This window comes from Bos grunniens, chromosome 1 (genome assembly GCF_055505025.1).
Source record: "Bos grunniens cultivar Pamir isolate PY7600 chromosome 1, Bosgru_T2T1.0, whole genome shotgun sequence".
In the NCBI taxonomy this organism is placed as follows: Eukaryota; Metazoa; Chordata; class Mammalia; order Artiodactyla; family Bovidae; genus Bos; species Bos grunniens.
In genome coordinates, this window is record NC_141165.1 from 36,647,688 (window position 1) to 36,673,922 (window position 26,235).

The 26,235-nt window shown below is 39.3% G+C and overlaps 1 long non-coding RNA gene and 1 pseudogene across 8 annotated transcripts in view; one reads left to right on the top strand and one right to left on the bottom strand.

Annotated features, from left to right (window-relative positions):
- Positions 1-26,235, top strand: part of LOC147379267 (uncharacterized) — a 166,060-nt gene that overhangs the window by 2,744 nt on the left and 137,081 nt on the right. Inside the window, exon 3 of one of the 7 annotated variants that reach the window (XR_015132690.1) lies at positions 24,917-25,653. The exons of 3 other annotated variants lie outside the window; for them this stretch is intronic. This is a non-coding gene — a long non-coding RNA (uncharacterized LOC147379267). Of the gene's footprint in view, positions 1-575; positions 1,257-1,729; positions 5,222-22,530; positions 23,424-24,916; positions 25,654-26,235 lie in introns of those variants that run through there. 3 more of the 7 variants (XR_015132687.1, XR_015132680.1, XR_015132683.1) reach the window with 3 other exon arrangements.
- On the bottom strand, positions 17,486-18,168 carry LOC147379268 (large ribosomal subunit protein uL23 pseudogene; annotated as a pseudogene). Its single transcript, XR_015155148.1, has one exon. The product of XR_015155148.1 is annotated as a large ribosomal subunit protein uL23 pseudogene (transcript).

The window sequence follows — 26,235 nt, forward strand, 5'->3', positions numbered from 1 at the left end:
TTTGATACATTAGACATTCGAGCTGGGCGTGTAAACCCACACTCTGAATCCAGATTTCGCTCAAATTAGTGTACGAGGAAATGATCTTTTTAAGTCCTGAGGCTTAACCAAGTGTCAGGAGGGCCGATTGCTTCCTGAAAAGGGCAGCGAAAGACACTGTGTAAAAGGCACATTCACTGCTCCTTAAAAAACAAACAAAATCAACCCCCCAAATCATCTTTGAAAAATTTCCGAAATCCTCCAAGTCACTCCTTTTAAGTGATGCTTATAAATAAGGCTAATCATCTCGTTCTAGTGAATTCTGTTGTATTAATTCCTAACACGAGGCCAAGCTGTGAAGACAGTGTCACAGTTATGGATATATATGTGTGTGTGCATGGAAATATATAAACGTATATGATATATATGTAATACACATTTATATAATTTTTTTTCTCATTAATCGCTGGAGATGTTAGAATGTGACAGTTCATTTCTGCCAGGCAGTGGGGCACATATGGAGGGGAAAGTCACAGATTTTAAAACCGTTTCAAAGTTGACGCGTCTCGATTTAATTTGGTTCGACTCGTGTCCAGACTTCGGAGCCCATCAAGGGAAGGCAGGCTGGACACGGGGATCCCGGGCCTGGCGCGGCGGCGGAACCTGCAGCTCGCCAGCCTCACAGATGAGACTGAAGTTGGGGACTTGGCTGTGACAGTGGAATAGGAAGCCAGTTGGAGGCTGCAGCGGCTCCCGCGGTATTTACTGACTTTGGAAAGGTGTGATTTTATTTAAGTTGACAATAGAGCTCCAACTTCAAAAAAAAAAAAAAAAAAGAAGCACCCCTAGAAAATGTTTTTCTCCTCCTCCCAAAAGCAAAGCCTGCGAAATGGTCTGAATTGGAGAGAGGGGGGAGAAATTCTCTCCTGCGCAAGTTCCCAGCCATTCTTAGGGTGGAAAGGGGAGGAGGAATCTGTGTCCTGCAGCCCTGCAAAGGCCGATTTCCCTCAACTACTATCCTGGGGGAGGGTCGCAGCAGCCGTGGCAGTTTTCTACACCTGAGTGTTGGATTCTGCCTCAGGTTTTGCTGGGGCTGCACAGGGGCGGTTTCTGGGACCAGAGTTTATTAGGCAAAGCAATTTTTGGCCTCAAATCTTTGTTCTGGGAGTCTGCCTCCAATCCCCTCTTGTCCTCTGAGTGTGGATAAAAAGATGGAAAATTAACTATCGTGAAAAGAAAAAGACAGTTTAAAAACAAGGATGCTAGGGGAGAGAAGTGATTCTCCCAGACCTATGATGAAGAAATTCAGACAGGACCCAGGAGAGGTACGGGATTCATTCCAGACAGAGCTCTGTAGACCCAGTCCCACGCACAGGCTGACAGGCTCGCGTGTCCCCCACCTTTAGGATCAGGGCAACTGAGCGGGCGGATCACTTTTCTGGATTCAGGCTCTGACCCCCTTTCGAAAAATCACACCTCTGCACAATCTTGAGAACCCCCAAGGTTTGGGAGGGTTACAAAAGCTGGCCTAATGGTGAACAGGAGAGTAGGGGAAGAAGGAAAGGTTGGGAGTGGAGAGAGCAGAGTTTGCTGCCAGTCCTCTTCAAGATCGAGTTCATTTTTCCCTGGTGGCGGGTCCCAGGTTTGGAGCATCAGCAACCGGTGCTTGGGAGAGAAACTCTCCGGATCACCAACTGCCAAGTTGTGTCAAGTTTGAGGTTGAAAAACGGTGGGTCTGTTTCATTTTAAGGTCCACTTCTGGAGTCAGTGGAAACCATCTAACGTTGACTTTTATAAAGAGTGGAAGGAAGGAAGCCCCTGCAGCTTGCAGACTAGTCTGGAGTTTCTTTGGCCCTCTTGTCTAGACCGCCCACCCACGTCCAGCCCCGGGAGTCTCCAGGAGCGCTGGAGCCTCTGCACGCGGTCCGGAGTCTGGGTGTCCGCTTGTGCTCGGAAGCCACGGACGCTGTGGTTCTGACTGCCGCAGGACTTTCTGGCGGGCGCCAGGGCTGCCCCTTTCGCCGCTTGGGGGTTTCCTCCGGCCCTCACCCGGGCTCCCTCCCCGCAGCCCCCCACAGCCCTAGGCCTGGCCACCCCAGGGGCTGCCCTGGACCTGACGAAGGCAGAGCGGTCGCTGACGTCAGGGGCTCCCAGTGACCTGAACTCCAGCCCCGGCCAGGAGGCGCGCGGCGCGGGCATCATTAATTACCAGACACTAAATGTTACACGGGAAGCTCAAGGTTTTTCAGGAGGCAGCTGATTTTGAGAGTTATATATGTGTGTGTATATATGTGTGTGTGTATATTATATATATATGTATATATGTGTGTATGTATATATATATAATGGTGTGGGGAGCGAGAAAAGAAGGGGGGGGATGGAATGAGAAACAGTGATTCGGTTTCTCAAAGCATAGTTAGTAACTTCTCACCCTCCAGTGTCCAGGTCCGCCCCCTGTGTGCACCCTTCCGTAGGTGTGGGCTCCTCACTTTGTAGCTGGTTTGGCAGATTTTCGGTGGAAGTGCTAGTATTTGTTCCTACGGGACTCGCATTGAAAACTTCCCTGTAGATTCAAGTTTGAGGAGTTTAATTATCTCCAGAACCCAAGGAGGTGAGATAGGGTGGACATTGCGTCCTAAAGATGGATCTAGGATGTTCGTTATCACCCTTTCTATTTGGTTAGATCTTTGGCCAGAGATCTGATATTATTATGGCTGTTGTTGAGTAAAAAGAGGGAAAACCCCACGTACATCGACAGGGTCAAGATAAATGAAAAATGAAATTCTGTATTAGCAACGAAACCTTTCACTGGTAATGTCAAAAGCAGCTTTCCTTTTTTCCTTTGTTTTAAAAGGAATTAGGCATGCAATATCTAGCTCAAAATAGAATTTTAAGCGGTAATAACTTCTTCAAAATCACACCAATTCTTGGTTCTAGCTCTAATACATTTTCAAAAATCCTTTCTCCGAGGATCACTGCCTAGTAAACATAAGCAGGGTCACTGTGAGGCATATTCTCTCTTGGGCCCTTCTCTGCAGAGGGAACAAAAACCGTGCAATATGATAAATTCCACAGGTGATAGTGAAGTGATTTTCTGAAAAAAAAAAAAAAAAAAAAAAGAACAAAGTGAACTTAGAGTTAAACTAAAACCCCACCTAAATTAAATTTTTTATGTAAATGGAAACAATAATCCACAAATTCAAATGTCTTAAATATTATATTATTTGCCATAAACAATTTCCTCGAAACTGGCTAGTTGAATTAGCCATTTGGAAGATCCTGAATATAAAAATAAAACTCACATATATCGCTGCATATCGTCAGTAAATAGCAGCTCTCAGAAATATAAAATTATCTTCATACATGTGAATACAGAATGCATCTGATACTACCCAGAGTCAGAACACAAGGCCTCTCTAGTTATATCTATAGAAGGCAGAAATATCCTGAAAAGTACTTTAAATAGCAGGTAATTTGTTAGTTTCACTGACTGAAAAAGAATGAACTAAACTTTAATTTTTCTTTTGAAACCTTTAGAACCCTGTAGGCAGCTTTTGATTCAGATCTATGATGATGACCATTTTATTCTGAAATCAGTAATTTATTTTGAACCAATAATTATATGATAAACATTTAACAAGTATATACTGATTTCTCAGAAGAGACCTAGTTCATAAAATATGAGGGAAAATGGAGCCCATGCTTAATACCAAGTGTAAATATATTTGTAGTATAGAAATTCTATGGAGAATTTTAAAAAGCTTAAAAGGTCATATTAATACCTGTATTGAATACAAAATTCCAGAAATACACACCAATAAAAATTTCCAGGAATTGTATTAGAAGTATTTGAAAAGAGATATCTGCATACAAAGAGGGAAAAAAAGAACCTCCGGGTAAATAAAAACAAAACTCCAAGTTCCAACCTTTTTTTCTTTGATTATTATTATCTGTTTTCATGGCTTGTACCTAGATTTTTATTTAAAATTCCAAAAATGTGTGTTAACTGTAATAAATATTTGAAGTTGAGGACAACAGTTATTCGGCATCCAGCAACTTCAATGCTACTTTACTTACTACTACTTTTATATACTATAAATATTCCCAGAGAGTTCTGCTCTTTTTTGGTGCAACAGGTTGAAATTTATGGGTCTAAGATATTTTCCAGACTATATGTGTTACACTCTGGCTGAGAAAAACCTTAAGATATTCATTAGATTAAAAAAGTCAGCTAATATTGCTATAGTTCCTGAATCAATTATTTATAGATTTAAGGCAATAATTGAAGTGCCAAATTTCAAGGTCATTATGTATGTATGCGTATCTCCACATAAGTAATCTGTGCAATTTGGACAGTATCCTATGGGCCTTATGTGATTTTTGGTGTTGCCTCAGTCCTGATTTCACTTGCTGACCGGGCAAAGTCAGTTGATATCCTTGACTCTTAGTTTTTTCAGTGTAAAATTAGTGCCCTAGATAAGATGCTCACTGAATTTTTATATAGTTCTTAAAGCAATGGTCTTGCTTACTCTTATAGATTGACATTTTAAAAACTTTTAAAGATAGAATTTTATTTGTGAAAAAATTAAATCAGGAAAATTTACTTAACTGATTGGATATAAATGTAATCAGCAATTCCTATTGTAAAACTCATCGTTAAGGTTTTTCTTTTGTGTATGTGTACTTGAGAGAGAGTCCTGTTTTAGAAATATGCATTCTATTAAACAAGGGGTGGGGGATACAGGAAATCTATCTTTCTCTTTTTCTTAGTTTGAAAAAGAAATAACATACATTCCTAATGTTTTGTTTATGTGAATTACAGGGACCTGGGGCAGAGAGTACTTAGGAGATGGAAGCATTATTAAATTCAGTAGTTTAAGGGCATGCATTTGGGAATTGTGAACTTCAGGTTCTGGTTGTATGCAAATGTATGTAAAATATGTTTGCTGTACATATTAATTCACTGAATTTACAAATCCCACTATGTAAAATAACAAAATAATAAAACACAATTCTGCACACTTATTTCTGGATCAGTGTGAAGGGCTAAATATATTGAGTATATTATTCAATCTACAGGTTTTGCAGCTGTTGCTTGTTACTTATCTATAAGCTGGCTACACTTGACTAGGCCAATTAATTAATTGATTGATTAATTAAACCAACAAACATTAAAGTCAAGTATGGTAGTTGTTATTGAGAGTGTGGCATTTCAAAAAAAGATTCCAAATGCTTTCTTCCCTCTAGGAATACAACGGGAGAGACACATAGAATTAAACAAAATTTAAGGTAAAATATGATATTTGTCAGAAGGGAGGCATGAACAAAATATGGTTGGGCAATGTTTGACTTTCTGATCACTTGCTGATTTACAAAATCAGAACAAAATACTGCATCACAAACTTTTCTTTCTTTCTCCTTCATACTCTCCTTTTCTCCATTCCCTCCCTTGCTCTCCTCCCTTTTCTCTTCCCCTTTCCCTGACTCTGGAACCTAAGGCAATATGACATTTGCAAAAGACCTTTCTCAGGGTGGTGGTAGTGAGTTTGTGGGCTTGTTGCTTGAGTCCTCACCAGGCCTTTGTCTTTGGGGGGCAGTTTTGTCTGAGTGCCCATCTGTAGCCAGCTAGCCTGGGCTCCCATGGATGAGCTTAAGCTCTGTGAATGTGGGGCCTTAGAGCTGGGTCAGAGCTTTTCAGGTACCAGAGTGTCCGTTTTTCTGGTTGAAGTGGGTCAGGCCAAACGGAGACCAAATTCTGACAACTCCAGGCAAATACTTGAAAAGAGAACAGTGATTGCTTGCAAGGACGTTACACTTTGCAGAACTGTGCAGGATTTCTCTCTCCTCTGTTATTTATTTGATCTAAATACAGGTTCCTTGTCACTAATAAATAAGCCTTTTCTTATTTTTATGATGGTTCATTTGTTCATTTCTATTCAATTTAAAATTTATTTGCTATAAAAGTTTAGCATACTAATTGTTTCATAAATTTTTGATCTGTTCTGTGATGTTAAACTGTTGAGCTATGTTTTTCCTTTCCCCGAGGCTGACTTGATTTTCTGGCAGTATTTTCCTGGGAAATTTTGTGTCTTGCTTATAATATTTGATAGTCATCCCATGAAACCAAGGAATAATTAATTTTCTCCAAAATAGATTGCATTCAAGTGTTTTAGAAGCTCTAAGGAGGACTAACTTGTAACTAACCAAAGAAGTAGAAATAACTGGTCAGGTTATATATTATTCAGATTCTTCTTTTCTTCTTCTTTGTTGCTGTTCTATGGGTTGATTGGAAAGTGGCACAGCCCAGACCAGTCTGATTAGTACTTACTGGCTGTTTGGGTGAGTAGATTCAGGCAGAAGGGGTTGCAAAGTGTGTTTGAGAACTTTATCATTTTTGTGTAATTCCTATCCTCTTTATAAAATAAAGTTTTCATTCTGAACGATTTCTAACATATACAAGTAATAAATCTCCATTACCCTACATCAACATTTATCAACTCATAGCCAATTTAATTTTGTCTATATTTCCATCCACCATTCTCTCCCAGGATTATTTTGAAGCACATTCTAGGCATTATATTATTCAATATGTAAATATTTATTATTTAACTATATATAGTTAATGTTTGCTATAAAGCAGAGTAGCTTTTTCAAAGCAACTAGTGTGTTTTTCTGAAACACTGCCTGGTTTGAGCTTTTAGGTTGCTGTACTTGATCCTTTTAACAGTTTTACTTCTAATAACAGAGCCTTTATTAGCCACTGGAATCAAGGAGCTCTGTAGTTCTCAAGAGGAAAAGAATAATTCAGTTGATTATCTTCATAATCAATGAAGATGGAAGCTTCAAGTGGGAAATCTCACAATTCCCAGAGTCTAATAGTCACAATGGAATCAGAATAATTTACTCAGAAGTTTCTGAGTTTGGAAAAATATGATGACTATAAATTCCCTTTATAAAAAATAAGATGAACACATAGTGATATGGAAAAACCATTGTGCTTAAAAAACTATCACCTATATGTCTTGAATTTCAACTTCATACTACCCAAGGCAACCCCCCACCAATTATTCATACAATAATAAATATGAATTCATGCACTGTGATTTATGTATAACGTTTTCTTATCTTATTAAATTGTATGAAGCCATATGTTATGGTTAATTTTTAAAAAGAGAGTACTGATCCTTTAGAGTTCTATGCCAAACTGTTTATGGATGAGGTAATACAATGTCTAGAATTTGCTTCAATAACCTTGGGGGAGGGGTGGTGAGTGAGTGAAAAAAGAATCAAGATTTTTATTGCTGGGTGATCGGAACTTGATGATATTCTCACTACTTCTATAAATATTTTTTTTCTTAATAGTAAAAAAAAAAGCCAGGAAAAAATATCCCACTAAATTATCACTTTAAAAGTGTCAGCAGAGAAGTCAAAAGTTAGGATGAAAATGTTTGGAATTTAAAATTAAAAAGGTCGAGGTTTATTTCCTTCATCTTGGACTACCTATGTGTATACTTGAAAAAGCCAATGAACCTCTTTCAATTTGCATTTTCACACCTATAAAATACTCCCTCTGGTTTAAATAAATCCCAGTATTTTTCCATATACCCCTATATGTTAGATATAAATTCCTAATGTGACTGAAATAGGATCCGGCTGCTCGCCACTCAAAAGTCTATAAAGAGGCCAGGTTGATGGAAATTTTGCTTTATTTTGGAAGTTGGCAACCTTGGACGGGGCGGTGGGGGGTGGGGTGGGCGGGGATGCCTATCCAAAGGCCAAATCTCCCTGGTGACAATCAGGGGGCAAGAGCTTTTATAGACAGAGTAAGGGGGCTACATGGCGAAATAGTATAGTCACCTCTGACACTCATCTTGAAATTGGTCATGCTGTAGTCTGACCTGCATCATCTTGATTGTTTTTAGGTACAGTTAATCTTCAGTTCTAGGGTTGGTTTGTTTCCATTTCTTTGAGGTCAGTTCTCAGAACTGTGACAGCTTATGACAGGGCTACAGTCTGGTCATCATGTAGTTAACTTCCCCACCTGGAGTTTTACTATCTGTAAGACAGCTTGCAGGGTATGAATCAGAATATTATCTATGGCCCTTGAGAATGAACTGAAGGTCTTTGACTATGCTTAATGACTAAAGTATTATTTGGTCTCCTTTGACTGTTTTCCTTTGTTTCTGCATCTTCTCACTTCTCTGATTAAACTTACTCTTTGGCTAAAGTTTTTCCACAGACAAAAGGCAGGCTGAGTACATGGGTGGCAAGACCATAGAGTCCTGCTCTGTTTTGCTAACACCTTGCTAGTGAAAATGTTGCTTAATAATTTAAACTTGCAGTTACTTGAATGTTTGCTGTCTGGTTGTTCTGAGATCTCTGGAAAGACCTAGTTGTTACTTTCCGTTTGTGCTTGTTTTGTGCACTGATTACAATAGAACCGTTCTCAGTATGTGAGGAAAACAATGATAGCTGTAGATTTTAAAATGAGATTATTGGTAGAGCATAATGCTGGGGCATCCACTTCCCTGGTGGGGGATGGAGACTCTTGAAGTTCAGGGTTAACCCCTGCCTCATTGTTTCTTCCTTTATACCACATCTGCCCTTCAGACTCTCTGGGCCATTCCTGCTGGAGAGAGAATATAGCATCCTCAACTGTAATTCATTGTGGAACTTGGAGCTGAATCATGATTTTCAGACTTGGGTTTTCATAACATATCTCTATTTTTAGATTATGTTGCCCTTCCTAATTTTCTAGCCTTGTTTGGAATATTAGGGACGAGGACAAATAAGCCCTTCAAAGGGCAAGTTTACCCTCCTGACTGATCTTCCCATAGATTGGGATTCTACATGTGTTGGCTGTGCCAGGTTTTCCTGCCTTGAACTCAAATCTCCCCTAGGGTACAAAACAGCCCTAGACCTGAGATTGAGCCCTAGACCAACATTGGAAGCAGTCTAGCCCTTTCCTTTCCGGGGCTAGATCCTGGTCCAGTCATCTCCAGTAGCAGTGGTTATTCTGACCACACTCAAAAATGGTGACTTTTCTCATCACTGTGCTATGCCTGCTATGACAGACTTCTGGTACCAAACCATATTCGAACATGCCAAGCTTTGGATGCCATGCATTGAACTGACTAACCTTCCCTGGTCCAACCTTTATAGTCAAGTTAAACTCTCTCTGGGCCACCATTTCCCAGAGGGTTAGCATCAAAATCATTTGGAGGATGTTTGTAAAAATTCATATTCCTTGCCTTTACTCCAGGTCTAATGAATCAGGATGTCTGGGTTAGGATGCTCATCAGGACTGTGAATTTTTTTAATTTTTTATTTCTTTGGCTGTGCCATGCGGCTTGTGAGATCTTAGTTCCTCCACTAGAGATTGAACCACACCCTTGGCAGTGAAATCATGAAGTCTTAACCACTGGACTGCCAGGGAATTCCCAGGAAAGCGCATTTTATTTAAATGAAGCTTAAAAATCACTAACTAAAGCCATAGACTTTGCCCTTGGATTTGAGTTTTTTTCTGAGCCCAGGTTTTCTTTTCTTTCTCTGATTTCCATTGCTATGATTTTAAATTTGCCAGATTCCTGCACTTGCTAGTATCTTGACTTTAGTAGAAATGTAGAAAAACATAAACAAAACTGGTTCTTGGCATGCAAAAGTGGTTGTCTCAAACATACTACTTGTGTTCCCACCAGTCCCCTTACTGCAATTCACTGTCTTCTTCTTGATCTAGTATTAGAGTAAGAATAAGTACACTATGTTAGTAATAATAATGCACATGAAAGTGCCTTTTATGAAGTTTAAAACACTATATAAGTGCAATGTATTATTTAACAAACAGTTAATGAACTCATAGTCATTTGGGGGCACCGTATAACTTGCCCCCTGAACATAGTACAAAGAAAATGAAGGACATATTTTCTGCCCAAGGGAAGTCTATAATGAGGATAACAGGCACACATAATGTTACATGAAAACGATTGGAAAGCAACATAGCTGATTCATACCCCAAATATTCTCTTTAGTGATGCAAATCTGAGTTCCCTGGATGATACTGGGTAACCTTGTGTTTATGTACCAACATTGTATCTGTTGATGTATCCGTGAATTTAAGTAGTCATCTTTCTCAAATGCCTGGTATTTATCATATCTATATTTTTCTGCTTTTGAAGTGGATGTGAGGTAGTTAGAATATAAGCTCCATGGGGGTGAACATTTTTCTCTGTTTTCTTTACTGATGTGTTCTCACTACACAGATTATGTCAGCTCCATAATGTTTGTTCAATAAATATTTGTTGTCTGATTATCATTATGGTTGACTAAATGAAGTCAACCAGAAAAGATTTCCAAAAGGTGATGCGTGTAAGGGAGATCTCACAGGTGCCCATAGATTGGTAGGAAATGGTTATAGGTGGAGGCTATGGGATTGTAAGGTAAATTGCCTTAGAGGGGTAAATGTCTTCACGATTGACAGCTTTAGTCTGCCTCCTATGGGCTAACCCAGTTACTGATGACTTGAGGTGGTTATAATTGTGATTTTCTGGTTCTGGGGAGGAAACTGCACCCCCCCTTTTAGACCTGAGACTGTTACGAAGTGGAACTTAATTTTGTTTGGGGAAGTAGGCATGGGAAGGTGCTTTTTGGAATTAGAAAATTTTCTTTCTTTAGGAATTCTGTCTGTCTGCCTATAGAAATATATTGAATGGTGAAATACGTGTAGCAAGTCTGACTGGTTGTGGTTTTATTGTAGCAACACCTCCTTTGCAATTTTAGTTTCCAGTCCATATGAGGAAAGAAAGGAAGATTTTCTCTTGGAAACTATAAGTGCAGCTAGTCAAAGTTGAACTAACTACTGACCATGTACTACTTGTACCCAACTGGGATTTTAAATCCATCTGAAATATAATTTGGCAATCTTTTGATGTATATCATATGTGATATTATAATTGTTAAAAAATTACTTGTGCTTATAGCAATTTAGTTTGTTGTTTGAATCCCAATACTGAAGAACAGTAATAGTGTGTGTGTGGGCATATATTTTAAAACTGCCGTTTTCAACCTTTCATTCACTCACTTAACAAATATTTATTGACTGCCTCTTACGAATCAGGCCCTCTTCTAGTTTCTAGAGACAGGTGATGAACCAGTCAAAGTTCCTTGTGGAAATTACACTTCAGTGAGTAGACAGGTGATGATAATAAACATGGAAAGAACACATATAAATAGGAACTTTGGATAGACTTAAGGGCTGTGTTAAACCAAAATAAGGTGACAGGTTAGAGAAGACACTGAGAGATAGAAAGTCTAGTGTCATCAGTGGCCTTTCTGAGGAGCCAGTGACTGAGACCCAAATGCTGTACAGGAATTAGCCATGAGAAGAATAAGGGGTGGGAGATTCTGGCTCAGGAAAGAAAGTATAAAGGCCCTGGGGCAGGAACGTCTTGGTGTGTTCATTATACCATCCATTTATCCTCTCCACAAGTATTTGCTCAGTGCCTATTTTGTGCCAGGTACAACATACTCTGAAGTACTAGGGAAATGGTGATGAGCAAAACAGACAAGTTGGGTTCCAGTTCTCACAGAACTATGTTCCAGTGGGAAAGACAAAGCAAAAGCTAACGAGAAAAGTATCGAATGATAGTGAATTAATACTCAGAAAGAATAACATGATAGAAACTTTTTTGGTGGAGCCAGAGAATGCCTTTCTGAGTAGGTGACCTGTATATTAAGAAGGTGCAATGTGAAGTACACATTTGTGTCACCTACTCCCTTTGGATATTTCAAATGACGAACTGGGCCCTAGTAATACAGGCTGAAGATAATGTGTGATTTACTAGTCAACCCAACACTTTTTCTTCCACTGTTGAATGCGTGTAGGAATGCAAGGAACTCCAGCTGTGTGAGTTTATAAAAAAGGGAAATAGTTTGTAAATTTATGTACTTTATTAGTAGTAGCAAATTACATACAACTCTTCTCACCAAGGGCTTGGGATATTTAGGCTCAAAACAGCTGTTTTAATGGATGGGAATGTATGGCAGAATTAAGGAGCTTTTGCTGAATAAATGTTAAATAATAGCTTTACTAGTGATCAAACTTAAATAATGAGGGCATGCAAATTAATGTGAATATGAGCAATCCTGCAAAGGCAAGAATCAGACTTGGTTTTCGCCTTCTTATACTTTTTAAAATTAAAAGCAGTAGATTCAGCATTGAGAACCTTTTTGTGTATTTTATATATTTTTTCAAGTGTTGGAATATTGTCTTAGTTTGTACCATGGAAAATATAGTGGATATTTAAGTTAAGAGTCTAACGTTGTAAGGAATCCAATTCTGTTTAAAGCAGCTCATGATAAACGGTTTTATTGTTAGGAAAGAGCATGAGTAAATGAAACAGAGCTTAGATATGTGGATGGCACTGAAAAGTGGAAGACCAGATGTCTCACTGTCTCTATATGTCTGCACCATCTATTCTGTTCTTCCTTCTCATAAGCTTTCTTTCCTTAATTATGGTTTTTTTGTGTGTCTAAAAATTCACTTTACATATGGTGTTGGTTGATAATAGTCTCAGACTCTACATGGTCTATAGTTTCAGTCTTCACAGTTCTCTGACTGACTTAATCTCTCCACATCTCTATTCCAAATTCCTGGGAGAGATGATCTGATTTTTTTTCCCACCTTTAATTAGATATATACTCTAGTCCAGTCGGCTTCCCTAATGGTTTAGTGGTAAAGAATCTGCCTGCCGATGCAGGAGATGCAGGTTCTATCCTGAAGATCCCCTGGAGGAGGGCATGGCAACCCACTCCAGTGTTCTTGCCTGGAGAACCCTATGGACAGAGGAGCCTGGCAGGCTACAGTACATGGGGTTGTAAAAGAGTCAGATATGACTTATCGACTAAATAATAACAACTGATCCAGTCAGATGTAGCTGGAGTATGGGAACAGCAGATAGGGGCTACATAGTAGTACCTGTGATACATTAGGTAATTATTAAGAAATAATCAATCTCCCATTACATAAGAAGAATTAATGACTGTATCAGACTTAAAAGCTTAAAACAGTCCTTATAAAGTACCATATTTATAGACTTTCCAGCCACACCAATCCTGAGCCCATTTACCAACCCTCCTACCCCACCACTGCTCTCCCTAGAGCTAAACTAGGTTTGGAGATATGCACATATACTCATGGGCTTCTTATGGGGTACAGTGATGAAGAATCCACCTGCCAATGCAGAGGACTCAAGAGATGCGGATTTGATCCCTGGGTTGGGAAGGGATCAAATCCCTTCACTCCATTATTCCTGCCTGGAAAATTCCATGGACAGAGGAGCCTGGTGGACCACAGCCCATGGGGTCGCAAGGAGTCAGATGTGATTGAGCACACACATACACACAAGTTGTGCACTGGGGATTTAGCATTTAATGAAATGGATAAAAAAATAAAATGAATAAAAAAATTCTTGCCTGCATGGAGTTTACCTTCTAGGGTATGCAGAGATAAAACTAAATAAGTGTTATATTTGATAAGATCATAATTGCTGTCCCCAAAAAATAAATCCTGAGGATAAGTAGGGAACAATTACAGTGGTCAGAGAAGAACTCCAACTGAGGTGAGCTTTGAGCCAAGACTAGTAAGAGGTCATCTAGAGAAAGGACATTCTAAGCAGAGGGAACATCAAGTGACATGCAGGTTCAAAAAACACGAAGAGGTTCTGTGAGTCTGAAGCAGACTGAATGAGGAGAGAGTGGGAGCGGTCAGGGTGACTGAGAAATACTGGGAGCTGGGGGAAGGAGGTGGGTGACTGATCATTCAGGTTATCACCAACAAGTTAGAGGCCTTTGGCTTTTATTCTCTGTGAAGTAGAAGACACTATAAGGTTTTGGGCAGAGTAACCTGATCTGACATAAAAAAAAATTATTTGGCTGTGCCAGGTCTTAGTGTGGCATGCTGGACATTTTTGCTGCAGCATGAGCTCTTAGTTGCAGCAGGTGGGATCTAGTTCCCTGACCAGGCCGGGCACCCTGCATTGGGAGCACAGAGTCTTAGCCACTGGACCACCAGGGGAATCCCTGATCTGAAACATTTTATGTGGATCATTATGATTTCTGTGTTGAGACCAGACTGAAGGAGACTGGCAGTGGTTGGATGTTAGGAAGCTGTTGCTATGATCCAGGCAAGAGCTCACAGTGACTTTGACAAAGAAGTATGTAGCAGGTAAGTGGTGAGTAGTCAAGGTTGTGGATTGGTTCTGAAGATAGAGCCAACAGAGGTTTCTTATAGATTAGATGTCCACGTGAGAGAGAGAGAAGTCAGAGTTGACAACAAGTTCTTGAACTTGAATAACAGGAATGGAGTTTTCATTAGCTGAGATACAGAAGACTGTGGAAGGAGAAGGTTTTTAGTATGTATGTGTGTGTGTGTGTGTGTGTGGGAAAGTCAGGAATGTGGTTTTGGGAATGTTAAAGATGCCATGGTAAAGAATGTGGGAAATTGGGGTTCAATCCATGGGTCAGGAAGATCCCCTGGAGAAGGGAATGGCTACCCATGCCAGTATTCTTGCCTTGAAAATTCACAGAGGAGCCTGGCAGGCTGCAGTCCATGGAGTCGCAGAGTCAGACATGACTGAGAACCTAACACTTTCACTTTAGACATTTGGGTGGAGTGGTTGAGCAGGCAGTTGAATTTGAGTGATCAGCATAGTGACAGTATTTACAGCCTTGAGACTGAGTGAGACCACAGAGAAATGAATATAAAGGTACAAAAGAAGAGGTTTAAAGCCCATCTTTGGCACCCCAATATTTAGAAGTCTTCCTGTGGGCTTTCCAGGTGGTGCTAGCGGTAGAGAACCTGCCTGCCAATGCAGGAGACAAAAGAGATGCGGGTTCGATCCCTGGGTTGGGAATATTCCCTGGAGGAGGGCATGGCAACCCACTCCAGTATTCTTGCCTGGAGAATCTCATGGACAGAGGAGTGTAGCAGGCTACAGTCCATAGTGTTGCAGAGTTGGACATGACTGAAGCGACTTAGCACACATGCAAATCCCATCTTTGGCACCCCAATATTTAGGAGTCTTAGAGATATGCAAGAGTTAGCAAAGGAGGCTAAGAAACAATGAGAAAGGACATCCAAGAGAGGGTGGTGTCCAGGAAGCCAGGTGAAGGGAAGAAAGTCTTTCAAGAAGGAAGGAATGATGGGCTGTGTAAAATATTGATTATAGGCCATCAGATAAATGAAGTGATTGTTTGTCTGATTCAGTGAAGTAGAGGCTATTTGATGTAAACTGTTGCGATTGTGGTGGTAGAGATAAACATATCTTTGCAGTGGGTTTGAAGGAGACAAAGGAAGAAAAGAACTGGACACGATGAGTATATAAGATGAATAAAATGGTATTGTTTTCTGCAGATTTTTCTCAGAGCAGTATGTGCTAGGGAGTCATACTATTCTTTTTAGATATATATTTATTTATGTATTTATTTATTTGGTTGCCTTGGGTCCTAGTAGTAGCACTTGGGGTCTTTGCTGTATTGCTGTTTTGGTGCGTGGACCCTAGTTTCAGGACCGGGGCTTAGTTTCTTCACCGCATGTGGGCTCTTAGTTCACCAACCGGAGACTGAACCTGCATCCCCTGCATTACAAGGCGGATTCTTAATTGCTGGACCATGAGGGAAGTCCCCATGCTATTCTTTATAGCTTATCTTACTTCTCTTAATCATTCCATAGTTTTCAGTTAGATAAATGACCACAAAGTGTTTAAGATGGTTCTCTAAACAGATGATTCTCCGTTTTAGTAGTAAGAATGTCAGTTATCCCTACCCTCAAACACTAATACAAATGAAATGAAATGTTAAGTGGAAATCCAAAAATCATAGGAAAGGCCAAAGCATTTTGAATAGTCTATATGGAGACACCAGTGGACTGCAGCCTGGCTACAGTGGAAATTTCATAAGGAAACCAGTAGAAAAGAAAGAGTCCTAAACTCATCTTTGACAACTCTCCTTGGATTAGGACCAACACTACACAAGCAAACACAGTTCTCTGAATCCTGAGAGACCCCTTTCAGGCCACAGAGTCTTCTGCCATAATATAATGTTTTCAGAACATGTAAGTTCTCATAATTTGGTTACGAAACCAACTATATAGTTCTCCATTTCCTTTCTTCTAAGTACCAGTGTTGTTTGGGTACCAATCTCCAGGACGAAATCCTTGCCTTCTGATGCTATTCTCTCTACTGTCAAAATAATTCATCCTATTTTGGAATGCTTTCTAGCTAGAAACCTCTTTTAGTTCCAAACTCTTATGAAGACAGAAGCTGTCTCTCCCCAACCTCCCACATTGCACACCTGTTTATGAAACTTGTAATTAATGAAGATCTGCTAACAATCACACACTCAATGATGTTTCAGGCTTGTGGAAAGAAGCAGGGTGGATAACAGTCATTGGGGTGGACCTTCAGTTGTTCATTTTGCCAGTGGGCTGTAGATTGGCTATTGTATTTTTTAGTAAGGGAATTTCTGGAAGCTTTACTTACACCATTCAGGCTATGTGACTTGGGAAATATGAAATGATCTGAACTGTAGAAAAATTAAAGAGGAATTTTCTGAATAGAATTAGTTGGTTGTTGTTATTGTTAGGCCTATTTAAAGAGTAGTAATAGTACATCCCCTACAAATCTTCAGATAATTTCCCATTTAGTATCTGGGTTGGTTGATGTCTATTTTTGATGGTTTATAAAATGACAGCTTCTGCAGCCAACCTCACTTTTCATTGTTCTGAGGATGAGAGCTTGGTCTAGTATGAAGGTTGAAAAGTCAGGTATCTGTAGGAGTCCAAGAAGAAACCAAGCAAAGCAGCCTGGTATTAGAAATCACTGGAAGGAGATGAGGACTGGGGTGGAGCAGGGAGAGAAAGCTCTGCTCGTCAGTTGCCATGTGAGAATGTCTGCCTGCTCTCAATACTCAAGTGTTTGAAGAGAAGCTAGGAATCTGGATTTTAACATGACATCGTTCAGCTTGGAAATGTTGGCAACAAACTCAGTACTTTAAGAAAAGTACTCTGTAACCCAATACATTGCAGGCCAATGCAAACACATCTGCAAGCTGGATCCGACGCCAGGCCATCAGTTTGTGACTTCTGGTCCAGATGGATCCGTGGTGATGGCAATGATTTGAGACTGGTTCTTTCAGACTTAAAAACAACTGGTTGCTAATGATCTAAATGTTCTCAGCTACAGGTTGTTCTCTATATTTCCTGTTTTTGCAACAAATCTTAAATCTCAGTAGCCTGATATTTGAAACCTGCTGGTTAAAAGCAGAATGACCATACATCCAGGACTTCCCAGCTTAGCACTGGCTTAGGCATGTACCAGTTATTATGTATTAATATTGTCTCCTTTCATTCCTGACATGTTCCAGTTTGGACAGTAAATTATATAGACACTTTAATTAAGAGTCTCTTTTATGCCTACTCTCCACCCCTTTTTAACTTACTTTTATTATTTATTTATTTATAATAGTGAAGACTTATGTTTAGAATTAGCCAGCTGGACTCAGTTTTAATGATCCCAATTTTGCTGGCAACATCTAAGGCATCATAGTCAGGAGCCAGTTGAACATATGCCTTCTTCTCTCCATCAGGCCTGAGCAGAGTGTTGACTCTAGCCTGTCCATGTCAGAGAACTTCCTCAAAGCCTGTTTAATTTGGTGCTTGTTGGCCTTGGCATTCACAATGAGCAGCAGTGTGCTGCTGTCTTCAATTTTCTTCCTGGCTGACTTCATGGTGAGGGGGAACTTTATGAAGGCGTAGTGGTCAAGCTTGCTTCTCCTAGGGGGCGCTCTTCCAAGAATATTTGGGCTGCCTCCTAAGCTGCAGTGTTTTGGACCTTCAGAAAGTGTATGACCTTTGGATTTTTTTCCTTTCCTTTTTTCTTTCTTTCTTTTCTTTTTTTTTTTTGTGGCTGTAAATGCCTTTCAACACTGCTTTCTTGGCCATCAAAGTCTTTGCTTTGGCTATGACATAGGGAGGGCCTGGGGCTTACTTCTTTGCATTTGGTACCATCTTCATGAAAACAGGTCACTTATTTTTTAAATTTCTTTTTTAAAAAGCTATCATGGGTCATTTGAAATATTTAAGAAACTGATAAACATCTTAAACCTTTATGTAGCCATCATCCAGTTTCAGCAATTATCAGCTAACATCCATACATGTTTTTTCTATATCCTTAGCCACTCCCTGGAGAAGGCAATGGCAACCCACTCCAGTACTCTTGCCTGGAAAATCCCATGGACGGAGGAGCCTGGTGGGCTGCAGTCCATGGGGTCGCTAAGAGTCGGACATGACTGAGCGACTTCATTCTCACTTTTCACTTTCCTGCACTGGAGAAGGAAATGGCAACCCACTCCAGTGCTCTTGCCTGGAGAACGCCAGGGACGGGGGAGCCTTGTGGGCTGACGTCTATAGGGTCGCACAGAGTCGGACACAACTGAAGTGACTTAGCAGCAGCAGCAGCCACTCCCTACCCCATGTAGTCTTTCAAAGGAAATCTCAGATTCCATATTATTTTATCCACAATTTTATGTCTTTTGAGTCAATATTAAATAAGTACCAACTCACCACTGAACACTTACATTTTAACCCATTATGTTTTAATTGTTTTTATTTTCCCTAGTACCTTGAGTTCTTTGTAGCCTCTGTCTTTCCCCTCTGTCTGCCAAAGTCTGTCATTCTGTTCCTGAATCCTAGTGTTAAGAGTTGAATACTTCTTACTGCTGAGGGAGATATCCATTATTTGTGTCTAAAAACAAAGTATCATTAAATTTGTTATTAAGTGTAAAAGATAATATTTTAAATTTTGTTTTTTTAATGCAATTAGTCCATTAATTGCATCCATCTTTTCAAATGTTGATTTGCCCATTAGTTTGCCCCTTGAATGATTTTTGGTGGATTTATGTCATTGCCTTGCCCTGCCAGATTGCAGTTCTCTGAAGACCTCTGTTGTCTATTGTGGACTAATCCTAGGGTCTAATTTCAAGGTTCATTTGATGTTTTGGTGGGAAATGTGTGACTATGTCCTTTGAAAAACTTTGTGAGTTGCTAATGATCGGAGAAGGCAATGGCAACCCACTCCAGGAAAATCCCATGGACAGAGGAGCCTGGTAGGCTGCAGTCCATGGGGTCACTAAGAGTTGGACATGACTGAGCGATTTCACTTTCACTTTTCACTTTCATGCATTGGAGAAGGAAATGGCAACCCACTCCAGTGTTCTTGCCTGGAGAATCCCAGGGACGGGGGAGCCTGATGGGCTGCCGTCTGTGGGGTCGCACAGAGTCGGACATGACTGAAGCAACTTAGCAGCAGCAGCAATGATCAGAGAGAAGAGGCATGACTGTTAAACTTTGATAAATTTATTAAGGACTCAAGATACTTTATGTGTTAGAATGTTCTTCATAGTTTAAATTTGTTAGATTAATACATATGAATGCACAGCATATAATATATATATATATATGTGTATACACACACACACACACACACACACATACAATTTGGGGGCTTCCCAGGTGGCACTAGTGGTAAAAAACCCACTTGCCCACACAGGAGATGTAAGAGATATGGGTTCAATACCTGGGTCAGGAGGATTCCCTGGAGTAGGGCATGGCAACCCACTCCAGTATTCTTGCCTGGAGAATCTCATGGACAGAGGAGCCAGGTGGGCTACAGTCCATAGGGTCGCAAAGAGTTGGGCATGACTGAAGCAACTTAGCAGGTAGGCATATACAATTTGATTATAGAAGTAATTGATTCCTCAAATAAGTTAGTTTTATTAGTTTGCATTCTATCTGGGAAACTTGAATAGAATACAAAGTATTACATTTTTATGCTTTTCTTTTCTTTTTTAAATTTTTTTCATTTCTTTGATTTTTTTTCAATAACTTACATTCAGATTTTCTTTTTGAGTGTTACATTGTTTTATTCTTTTCTTCATATGTTGGTAATCCCTGTCTGCATTCTTTCCCATTTTTTAATCTTCACATAGATCCAACTTCAGTATTTTCAAAGTGCACATATTATGCATGATTTAAAAATGAGAGCTGTGCTGTGCTTAGTTGCTCAGTTGTGTCTGACTCTCATGGACTGTAGCCTGCCAGGCTCCTTTGTCCATGGGATTCTCCGGGGAAGAATACTGGAGTGGGTTGTCATGCCCTCCTCCAGGGGATCTTCCTGACCCAGGGACTGAACCCAGGTCTTCCACATTGCAGGCAGATTCTTTACTGTCTGAGTCACTCAGACTTTATTTATTTCAAACTCAACCAAATGATTAAATGTATTTTTATTTTTAATTTTTTGGCTGCACCATGCAGCACGGGGATCTTAGTTTCTAACCAGGGATCAAACCTGCGCCCCTGCAGTGGAAGCATGGCATCCTAACCACTGGATCACCAGAAAATTCCATAAATGTATTTTTAAGGAGCATATACCTTCATGTGTGTGCTCAGTTGCTCAGTCATGTCCGACTCTGTGAATCCATGGACTATAGCCCACCAGGCTCCTCTGTCCCTGGAATTTTTAGGCAAGAATACTGGAGTGGGTAGCCATTCTCTTCTGCAGGAAGCTGACCCAGGATTGAACCCATGTCTCTCGTGTTTCCTGCATTGGCAGGAGGATTCTTTACTACTGAGCCACCTGGGAAGCCCATATACCTTTCATACTACATTGAAAGTGCCTGAAGACCAGAATCTCAATCTTTTATATGTGTATCAGTAAATCAACATAAAGTTGGAATATGGTAGACTCTGTTGACTTAAAATGTAGATAGGAAAAATCATATTTTGTTTCATATACTAGCTGATCATAATATAAAGACATATGTAAGTGTTATGGTCTTATGCACTATACATATTTAGAATATTAGCAAAATTAATGGAATTTTAATAAAGCGTAAAAAAGGTTTAGCCAGAGCTCCACTATTCAATAAATCAAACTTCTTTCATTAATCTATTTTCCTTCCAAATTGCTACTTATTTATAAGGGCAAATAGCTTTTTTAAAAGAAATATTTTTTAAAGTTGAAGATAATTGATTTACAATGTTGCATTAGTTTTTAGTATATAACAAAGTGATATATATATATTTTTTCAGATTCTTTTCCATTAGAGTTTATTACAAGATATTGAATATAGTTCCTGTGCTGTACAGTAGGACCTTGTTGTTTATCTTTTTTTATACAAAGTAGTTTGTATCTGCTAATCCCAAACTCTTAATTTACTCTTCCCCCTCCTTTCCCTTTTGATAACTGCAAGTTTATCTTCTATGTAGGTGAGTCTGTTTCTGTTTTGTAAATAAGTTCATTTGTATCACTTTTTAGATTCCACATAAGAGTGATGTCATATGATATTTCTCTTTCTCTGTCTGATTTACTTCACTTAGTATGATAATCTCTAGGTTCATCCATGTTGTTGCAAATGGCTCATTTCATTCTTTTTGATAACTGAGTACTGGTCCATTGTATATATATATATGGCACAATTTTATTCCCTCATGTATAGATGGATACTTAAGTTGCTTCCATGTCTTGGCTGTTGTAAATAGTGCTGCTGTGAACATTGGAGTGCACTTATCTTTTTGAATTTAAGTTTTCTCCATATATATGTGAGGACAAATTATTGTTACACAGCTATAATTATTGGCATGGATGCTGCTGCTGCTGCTAAGTCGCTTTAGTTGTGTCCGATTCTGTGCAACCCCATAGACGGCAGCCCACCAGGCTCCTCTGTCCCTGGGATTCTCCAGGCAAGAATACTGGAGTGGGTTGCCATTTCCTTCTCCAATGCATGCATGCATGCTAAGTCGCTTCAGTTGTGTCTGACTCTGTGTGACCCAATGGACAGTAGCCATCCAGGCTCTTCTCTCCATAGGATTCTCCAGGCAAGAATACTGGAGTGGGTTGCCATATACTTTGTTTTAAAAATCAACTTTATTAAAGTATAAGTCACATATAATAAAATGTACCTATTTTTGGTGTACATTTTGGAAAAGTTTCAAAAAGTTTTGACAAAATTATATACCTATGTAGCCTTATCTACAATCAGCATATAAAAAAGCATTTCATCACTCCATCCCAATCAATCTCTTTATGGTCCTGGATCCAGGCAAACCCTGACATACTTTGTGCCACTGGAGATTAGCTTTGCTTTTTCTAGAGTTTCATACTATTGCAAACATATGATACATATTTTTTTATATATGGCTTCATTTACTCAGCATAATGTTGTTGCTTGTATCAGTACATCAGTAATTCCTTTTTAGTGCTATTCAGTATTCAATTGTATGAATATACAACAACTTATTTCTACATATACTTGTTGATGGACATTTGGGTTGTTTGCAGTTTGGGAATATGAATAAAGCTGCTATGAACATTAAGGTACACATCTTTGTCAGATATATGATTTTATTTTCTTTAAATAAATAATTAAAGAGTGGAATTGTTGGTTGGTACGGTAAATATAGGTTTTATTTTGTATAACTTACAGAATATACCATTTTAGTTTCTCAGCAAAAATAGAATACCATTCCTGGTGAGAAATGGAGCTGCTCTACATCCTCGCGTGGCACGTGCATGCATGCTGAGTTGCTTCAGTCGTGTCTGACTCTTTGTGACCCCGTGTACTGTAGCCCCCCAGGCTCCTCTGTTCACGGGATTCTCTGGACAAGAATACTGCAGTGGATTGCCATGCCCTTCTCCAGGGGATCTTCCCGATCCAGGGATTGGAACCTCCTCTCTTACCTCTACTTGTACTGGCGAGTGGGTTCTTTACCACTAGTGCCACTGGGGAAGTCCCAATGTGACACATAGTTATTTTTATTTTCTCATTTAATGTAATTTTGCAATGCTTTTTGGTCTTCATAGTTAATCTTTATATTTTGATTATATGTACATATATTAAATTGAAAAAATTGTTAAAAGGTAAAAATGCTATGCATTTTCTAGTTACTGATACAACTATCCACTGTCTTACTGTACCTACAAGTTTTCTGGCCAAGACTGGCCCTGGGTAAGATTTGGAAACAAGCAAAGGTTTTGCTTTTTCTTCTCTTGGAGTCCATCTCTGCTTCCTGCACCTCTTCATTCCAAGCTGAGTTTTCACTACAAGTCACACCTCTCTCTCTGGTTTTCATCACATTGGGACAAAAGCTTTTATACTTTAGACTCCTGAGTTTGTATTTAATGTGCTAATATCTTTAGTGGTAGAGATTTTCAGTCAAATATGTGGTGGTTTAGTCACTAAGTCATATCCAATACTTGTGACCCTGTTGTCTGTAGCCCGTCAGGCTCCTCCATCCATGGGATTTTTCAGGCAAGGATACTGGAGTGGGCTGTCATTTCCTTCTCCAGGGTATCCTCCAGACCCAGGAATTGAACCTGAGTCTCCTGCCTTGCACGAGGATTCTTTACTGCTGACCTATGAGAGAAGCCTAGTCAAATATATAAATGCTCCTTAATCATGTATTGTTTGAAGACTTACCTCTTCTTCTATAAAGTTAGTTCTGACAGTACATTTGGTCATTTCTAGATTTTTTTCTGATTGTTCCAGGTATCTAAGTCTTATCCTGCAAAGAGTGCATGAGGCATCATGAGTGTGTGCATGTGTATAAACCAACTTGTGTTTTATTGCCCTGGAAAAAGGTATCCTTCTTCAATATCTTCATAATATTCTTGTGTAGGATGAGTTGGGGAGGAGTGTTATACTTTTCAAACTTTTATCAATACTCTAGTCCTTACATATCCTGTTACTTGCCTAGCTGGGTGGATAAAGTGTAAGATTGAAGAGCTACGCTGCCAGAATGAGCTTTCATTCTCCCAGGTGGCTTGAATCAGATACTGCAATCCACAAATACTCAATCACAATTCTTAGTCACAGACTAGGTCACAGCCAAGCTATCAGCCTCAGGGGATGGTCATGTTCAAGTTCAGCTCATTAGTACCAACCCGGGCTAATGTCTTGTTTTTGTTCTCATAATTCTGTTAGGAAAGTGCAGGATTTAGACTGCTTTGAAAAATTTAATCCTGTTTCTCCAAGTTTTTGACTGTGGAACAACAGCTAGAGAGGGATGGGCTTTGGAGTCAAAATGACTCATGTGTATATACTCCTTCTCTCCCTTCTTTTCTTCTTGTTTATTTTCTCATTTGTATATTTATTATTGAAAAAGAGGATAAAAGAGCATGATACAATTTCAAACAAATTTAAGAGTATGTGATGGAAAGTAAGCAATCTCTCTGTCTCAAAGTCTCTAAACTCCTTTCCTGAAGGCAGTCACACTTGGCATTTTCTAATGTGTCCCTCCATAAAATTTCTGTTTATCATCAAGCACATATTTGTATTTAGCCCTTTAATTTAGATTCTGTTAGAAAGCTCAGATGTATCTGGCTTATTTTCACTTGAAATGTGTCTTGAATATTGTTTGAAAACAGTACCTATAGATCAGCCTCATCTTTCTAGAGACCATGTTTGGCTATCTAGTGTTCTATTGTTTTGTACATACATTGATTATTGGTTCAATTACCTATCCCCTATGGAGGGAACTTATTTCCAGTTAAAAAATTCTTTTTGGTTATTAAGGATAATAGCCAAATACTGCAGTGAGTATTCATAGAGATTTATGGGGATAATTATTGGAGACATCCCTGAAGTAGATAGCTATGTCTAACATTTAAGTTTTAATAGTAATTGCCAAATTGTCCTTCAATGAAGTTGCGTCAACATATCTTCCCACTAACAACCTTTGAAAATGCTTGATTTCAGACTATTCACTATCAAACTTTTCCAACTTTGCCTACAGGTTCATTTTTATTCAATAAATCGGAAGTACTCTCTCTTCTTTTTTCCATTCTCCTGCCACCTTTAATTTTCTTATTTTTAATCATGGAATAAGGTCATGTATGGATATGAGAGTTGGACTGTGAAGAAAGCTGAGCACCAAAGAATTGATGCTTTTGAACTGTGGTGTTGGAGAAGACTCTTGAGAGTCCCTTGGACTGCAAGGAGATCCAACCAGTCCATTCTGAAGGAGATCAGCCCTGGGATTTCTTTGGAGGGAATGATGCTAAAGCTGAAACTCCAGTACTTTGGCCACCTGATTCGAAGAGTTGACTCATTGGAAAATACTCTGATGCTGGGAGGGATTGGGGACAGCAAGAGACGGGGACAACAGAGGATGAGATGGCTGGATGGCATCACCAACTCGACGGACGTGAGTTTGAGTGAACTCCGGGAGTTGGTGATGGACAGGGAGGCCTGGCGTGCTGTGATTCATGGGGTCTCAAAGAGTTGGACACGACTGAGCGACTGAACTGAACTGAAGATGTTGACGGTTATACCTTATTAGAATTAAGCATCAATTCCAGATGTTGACTGTGCAGTCACTCCTCATAAGGAGGAAAGGGGTGTTTCTCTGGGCCTAGATTCAACTTCAATGCTTCAGTCCCTCTTTGCTTTAACTCTGCCCACATGCTGGTATGTGGCAGTGTTAATTGGGACATTCTGCTTTTTGAATCTCAGGTAGAATGTACATCCAACTCATTTACCACAAAATTAAAAAAAAAAGGGCGTGAACGTAGTCATTAGAGTTGTTATGAATAATTTGAGTTAAATGTAAATGCAGAAAGAAAATAGGAAAACTACTATTAAGTACATTTTGCCCTTCTCAATGGAATACAATACAGATTTACAATGTTAATTATTTCCACCATCTATCTATTTAAAAGCTGTGAGATTGAAATATGAATATGTCAGGTAAATAAATACTAATTTACTTTTAAAAATCTGTACTTTATTAAAATATCTTTGGCATATTTTAAAGTTAAGACCTTGCTATGTAGATGTAGAGGTAAAATTCCCATTTATTGTCCACTGAATGTGAGGGAAATTAGATTTGTCAGGAAGCTGATTGATATCTTGAAGTGTTTTGTTTTCAGTGACTGGCACTGCCGAGTTACAACCATCTATCATCTAACAGGTAATTAGTCAGATTTCTCATCATGAGCCTTCAATCCTGCTGTTTTATTATTGAAATACTGCAAACCAGTAGGCAATCTGAATGCAGATAAATTTCTCTGTCATGGTCTTAAGGACAAAGATAACATTTTGTGATTCAGTAGTAGTAAGTTCGAAGAAAAGTCACTGAAATGTAAGTTTGGGTCTTATAAGAAAATAAGCATAATAAAAAATGTAATTTGGTACCTGGCTTGTCCT